Here is a 6741-nt window from a genome sequence, read left to right on the forward strand (position 1 = left end):
TTTATTTATTTGACAGAGAGAAAGATCACAAGTAGGCAGAAAGGCAGGCAGAGAGAAAGGGGGAAGCAGGCTCCCTGCTGAGCAGAGAGCCCCATGTGGGGCTCAGTTTGGGGCTCAATGCGGGTCTCGATGTGGGGCTTGATCCCAGAACCCTGAGATCATGACCTGAGACGAATGCAGAGGCTTAACCCACTGAGCCACCCACATGCCCTGGTTTGAGAACTTCTGTCTGCACCATGTAGTCTCCTGGAGAGGGGCTGGGAGGAGTCAATGATTTGGGAGGAAACCCATGTACTATGATGATATCTTTTTTCTTGAGTCTAAAGAGAAAGCATCTTCTAAGTATTGTGTATTTCTTGTTGTTGCTGAAAGTGAGGGGATGGAGTGTGGAGGCCAAGAAAATTAAGGCCATCCCACCTCAAGTTTAACGTTAGCACAAGTACAGCCATCTTAGCTTCGGCAGCCATCTTAGGCCCCTGTGACCAGGGGCTGAACTTTAGTTACAGGAAAAACCACTATACCCAACCCTGCTTTAGTAACAGGAAAAACCGCTATACCCAACCCTGCAAACACCCCCAGCAACTAATCAGCTTACTGCAGGGAAGTCTGAAATCCGCCCCCCCCCCCCCTGCAAGCCTCTGGTAACCACACATAAAAACCCCTTGCTTGGCAGGTCTGAGGTTCTTGCTCCTGTGCCACTGTGCCGGTGACAGTCATGAGCCCGGACTGGAATCCAAATAAAGACCCTCGTGTGTTTGCATTGGCGTTGGCTCCTTGGTGGTCTCTCAGGCTCGAAACTTGGGCATAACATTTGGGGGCTCGTCCAGGATCTGAGAGACCCCCAGGACCCCGACCTGAAGGGTCCTGCACCCGTTGGTGAGTGCACTTGTTTTTACCTGTTTGTGCGCATACTTTCTGGGAGCTTCAATCTGCATTTTTACCTGTAGAAATTCCAAGCTGTATCTGGGTCAACATTGGCTTAAGTGAACATGCTGGCGGGCTGTCGACCGGGGGTCTTGGGAAATGTCCCTTGCCCCTGCCTGGAGGGCGAATTCCCCATCTGTGAGGAGAGTCAGCTGCTGTTGCAGTCAGACTGCCCCCCAACTTACTTTCAGTTTTGTCTTCGCGGCCGCGCCGGATCATTTGTCTGTGTGAGTGTGTTCTTGTTAATTGTCATTGGTGTCTTTGTCTTGGTGTGGACTGAGGACTCAATGAGACAGACACAGACAATCCCTCTGTCTCTGAGGGTTGACTGCTTCTCGGACGTCAGGGAAAGAGCTTATAACCTGAGTACGGACATACGAAAGGGAAAGTTTCAGACTTTCTGCATGTCTGAATGGCAATCCTTTAATGTTGGATGGCCCTGGGAGGGAACTTTTCAACTGCCTATTATCTTACAGGTTAAGGCCATCATCTTCAGAGAAGGACCACATGGCCACCCTGACCAAGTGCCTTATATCCTGGTCCGGCAGGACATGATCGAGAACCCTCCCTCCTGGCTTAAACCTTTTCTGCCTCCCAAAGCAGGACCTACATCCAAGATCCTAGCCCTGTGGAACCCAACTCCTAAGTCTGACAGGGAAGCAGAGTCCAAACCAAAGACTCCTCTTTACCCGGTCCTTCAGGACACTTTCACAGAGGACCTGATTCTTCCACCACCCTACCAGGTTTCCCCCCCTCATCTGCCCCTCCAGCAGAAACACCAGGGGCTGCTGAGGGAGTGCCCTCCCCCTCCCAGATGGGGGGCTTCCATGCGTGGGCCAGTGGCAGGGACACGTTGCCGGACCCATCAGGCAGCCCCAACCCCAAACCTGAGACCAGCCGATTCCACTGTCCTTCCCCTCTGCACCATGGGACCCCCCCGATGAAACGGGGGGACAGCCGATGTTATACTGGCCATTCTCTACTAGTGATTTATACAACTAGAGAACCCAACACGCAAAGTTCTCCGATAACCCAAAGGATCTTATTGGTCTTTTGGATACTGTTCTTTTCACCCACCAGCCCACCTGGGATGACTGTCAGCAGCTCTTGCAAGTTCTCTTTACCACTGAGGAAAGAGAACGAATCCAGGTGGAAGCCCGGAAGTCCATCCTGGGTGACGACAGACAGCCAACTCAGAACCCTGATCTCATAAATGCAGCTTTCCCTTGTCTCACCCCACTTGGGACTACAATTTGGCTGAAGGTAAGGAGAGGCTCTGGGTCGACCGTCAGACTTTAATGGCAGGTCTCAAGGCTGCAGCACACAAGCCTACCAATATGGCCAAGGTTTATGATGTAAGACAGGGTAAAGATGAGAGTCTGGTGGCATTCCTAGAATGGATCATAGAGGCATTCATACAGTACACCCCTATGAATCCAGAGGCCCCAGAAACCAAAGCTGCCATTGTTATGGCTTTTGTTAACCAAGCCACTCTGGACATTAAAAGGAAACTGCAGAGGGTAGAAAGACTAGGAGAAAAGAGCCTACAGGATCTGATAGTGGTGGCAGAAAGAGTCTACAATAACAGAGAGAGCCGGGAGGAACAACAGGCTAAGATAAATGACTGACAGACCTGGAACCTGGCTAAGATCCTACTGGCCACAACCACGGATGACCCACATGAAAAACAGAGACGTCTCAAGATGTTGGCTTTGGGAGCAGGTAAGGAGGATGGCCCCTGTTGAGAATTCCGCAAACTGAATAAAAACCAGTGTGCATATTGCAAGGAAGAAGGCCACTGGGTAAAGGATTTCCCCAACAAAAGACCAAAGGCCTTTGCTACTATCTTGGAGGTCAAAGATTTAGATGACTAGGGGGGTCGGGGTTCGGCACCCCTCCCTGAGCCCAGGGTAACCCTTAAAGTGGAGGGGCAACCAATTAAATTCCTAGTAGACACTGGGGCTCAGCACTTTGTCTTGCTACAACCTCAAGGGAAATTGACAAATAAGACCTCATGGGTACAGGGGGCCACAGGCACTAAACAATATTCATGGACTACCTGAAGAACGGTGGATCTCGGCATGGGCCAGGTATCCCACTCCTTCATGGTCATCCCTGAGTGCCCTTACCCCTTGTTAGGCCGGGACTTACTCACCAAGATGGGAGACCAAGTTAGTTTCCACTCTAAAGGGACAAAGATTCTGGATAAAGAGGGGCACCCGATCCAGGTGCCTGTCATGAACCTCAAGGATGAATATCGTCTTCACCAAATGCCCCCAAAACCAATGACCCACATTGACCACTGGTTGCAGGAGTTTCCCCAAGCGTGGGCAGAAACTGGGGGAATGGGACTAGCCCAACATCGGCCAGCTATATACACTGAACTAAAGCCAGGGGCAGATCCAGTCAGGGTCTGCCAATACCCCACCACAGCACAGACTGGGATCACCCCACACATCCGGCGACTGCTAGACTTGGGCATACTGCGGCCTTGTCACTCAGAATGGAACACTCCCCTGTTGCTGGTGCAAAAACCACACTCTAATGATTATAGACCGGTCCAGGACTTGAGGGAAGTTAACCAATGGGTCAGACATGCACCCTATGGTCCCAAACCCCTACACTCTCCTCTCCACCTTGCCTCCAGACAAGACTTGATACACAGTGCTAGACCTAAAAGACGCCTTTTTCAGCTTGCCCTTGGCCCCAAAGAGCCAAGACCTCTTCACTTTTGAATGGGAGGACCCAGAGAAGGGGATCAATGGCCAACTCACCTGGACTTGACTGCCACAAGGATTCAAGAATTTGCCCACCATCTTTGATGAGGCACAGCACAAAGACTTAGGTGAGTTCTGTGCCAAGCACCCTAATATGACTCTATTATAATATGTAGATGATATCCTGTTGGCAGCAGAGGACCAGGAAACATGCCTACAAGGCACCAAGGATTTGCTCCAAGCAATAGCAACTCTGGGATACCGGGCTTCAGCTAAGAAGGCCCAGATCTGCAGAACAGAGGTGAGCTACTTGGGGTACAATTGAAAAATGGACAAAGATGGTTAACAGATGCATGGAAGGAGACCATCATGAGGATCCCACAGCCTCTAAACGTTCGCCAGGTGCATGAATTCTTGGGGTTGGCTGGGTTCTGCCGATTGTGGATCCCTGGTTTCACTGACATGGCTAGGCCCCTCTATAAGGCCACAAAACAAAAACAGGACATTGTATGGACTGGGGCCATGGACAAAGCCTTCAAGGACCTTAAGCAAGCCTTGCTGTCAGCCCCGGCACTCGGGCTGCCTGATCTGACTAAGCCCTTCCACCTTTACGTGGATGAAAAGGAAGGAGTGGTGAAGGGAGTCCTAATTCAATACATAGGCCCCTGGAGGAGACGGGTGGCCTACCTCTCAAAGAAATTAGATGCCATGGCCGCTGGATGGCCGCCATGATTAAAAATTTTTGCTGCAGTGGCCACCATGGTTAAGGATGCAGATAAGTTGGTTATGGGGCAGGAACTATACATCACTACCCCACATGCCATTGAAGGGGTGCTCAAACAACCCCCAGACCGATGGATCAGCAATGCCCACTTGACCCATTACCAGGGCTTGCTTTTGAACCCTACCAAAATTTTGTTCCAGGTGCCAACAGCCCTAAACCCTAAACTGGGAACCCCCCCCTACATGACTGTCAAGAAATCCTGGCTCAGGTGCATGGAGTCAGAGCCGATCTCCAGGACCGACCACTGCTAAATGCAGATGACACCTGGTATACAGACGGCAACAGCTTTGTCCGGGAAGGAATCAGGTATGTGGGGGCAGCTGTGACCACAGAGACAGAGACTGTCTGGGTGGAACCGTTGGTGGCTGGGACATCTGCCCAGCGTGCAGAACTGATTGCACTAACCAAGGCACTAACAACGCAGGAAAGCAGATGAACATCTATACTGATAGCAGGTACGCCTTTGCCACAGCCCACATCCATGGAGCCATTTATAGAGAAGGAGGGCTCTTAACAGCAGAAGGAAAGACTATTAAAAACAAGGCAGAAATCCTTGAGCTCCGAAGGGCCCTCTGGCTGCCTAAGACACTGGCCATTATCCATTGTCCAGGACACCAAAAAGCAGACACACCAGTGGCCAGGGGAAACCAGCTGGCCAACTTAAAGGCAAAAGAGGCAGCTCTTTCGGTGGCCCATGTCTTAGTGACCACACTGCCTGATCCGGGGGCACTGAACTTGCCAGACTGTAGCCCCAAATACACTGACACAGACTTACAATGGATTAGGCATCTGCCCATGACACAATACTTACATGGCTGGTGGAGAGCTGCAGATTGTAGCATAATCTTACCAGAGGAACTGGGATGGCAAGTCTTATCCAAAATGCATAAGAGTACCCACATGGGAACAAAAAAAAAAAATGGAGGACTTGGTGCGACATGCAAAGATCACCATCAAAGACTCCCTATCAAAGATTGAACAGATTGTGGCAAGCTGCCATGCATGTCAATTAACTAATGCCACCGCCCATGGATCTAACCCGGGCACCCGGCTCCGGGGGCACCACCTAGGAGCCTACTGGGAAGTGGACTTCACTGAGGTAAAACCTGGAAAATACGGATACAGGTATTTGCTAGTGTTTGTAGATACATTTTCAGGATAGACAGAGGCATTTCCCACCAAACATGAGATAGCACAGACTGTGACCAAAAAACTGCTGGAAGACATCTTACCAAGGTATGGTTTTCCCATCAAGATTGGATCAGACAACAGACGGGGATTCGTCTCTAAGGTAACACCGGGAGTGGCACTAGTACTTGGGGCAGATTGGAAATTACATTGTGCATACAGGCCCCAAAGCTCAGGACAGGTAGAGAGGATGAACAGAACATTAAAGGAGACCCTAACTAAATTAACCCTGGAGACTGGCAGGGACTGGGTGACTCTCCTCCCCTTTGCCCTATTGAGGGTACGAAACTCTCCATATAAGATGGGTCTTACTCCCTACGAGATCATGTTCAGTATTCCTCCACCTATTATCCCCAATTTAAAGCCTGAGGTGCTTGCTAAGTTTAATGATCACCAACTCCTTTTCTCCCTCCAAATGTTACAATGAACCCATGAACAGGTGTGGCCTAAGCTGAGGGCCCTCTACGAGACTGGGCCACCCCCGGAACCCCATTGGTATCAGCCGGGTAACCGGGTGTATGTCTGGAGACACCAACACCAGACACTTCAACCACGCTGGAAGGGACCCTACATTGTGATCCTGACCACTCCCATCGCTCTCAAGGTCGACAGGATTACTCCCTGGGTCCACTACACCCATGTCCGGCCAGCTGACCCACATGCTGTTCTCAAGGACTTTGTTCCAGAATGTGAAAGCCAACCAAACAAGGACAATCCCCTAAAGCTAAGACTGTGCCGTTCTCACTTACCCCACTAATGTTGCTTATGCTAGCTCCTCTTCATGCCAGAACCGATCCCCACCGACCACTTAACCTAACCTGGCAGATGATAGGTGTTTCTAGAAGAGAAATTGTATGTTCCCTCTCAAAAGTTGCCCCACTACAAGCTTGGTTTCCTAACTTGACCTTTGACTTGTTACAGATACTCCATGTGGAGGACACATGCGGCCATTGCCCGACCCAACCATGGTTTTTGCAGAAACTATTTCTATGTTTGCCCGGGATACCTTAAAGGAGGCCGGGCAAGACAGTGCGGGGGCCCCTCCCACTTTTACTCTGCCAGCTGGAGCTGTGTCTTTTTGTGGACGGCCCCCTACAATGATTTAATTACCCTTAAAAGAAACTACAC

The 6741-nt window shown here is 50.5% G+C and overlaps 1 pseudogene; it reads left to right on the top strand.

Moving 5' to 3' along the window:
• Positions 1 to 989: 989 nt before the first annotated feature.
• On the top strand, positions 990 to 6370 carry LOC111161983 (annotated as a pseudogene).
• The last annotated feature ends 371 nt before the right edge of the window (positions 6371 to 6741 follow it).

This window comes from Enhydra lutris, unplaced genomic scaffold (assembly GCF_002288905.1).
Source record: "Enhydra lutris kenyoni isolate GAN:26980312 unplaced genomic scaffold, ASM228890v2 scaffoldscaffold88, whole genome shotgun sequence".
Lineage (NCBI taxonomy): Eukaryota > Metazoa > Chordata > Mammalia > Carnivora > Mustelidae > Enhydra > Enhydra lutris.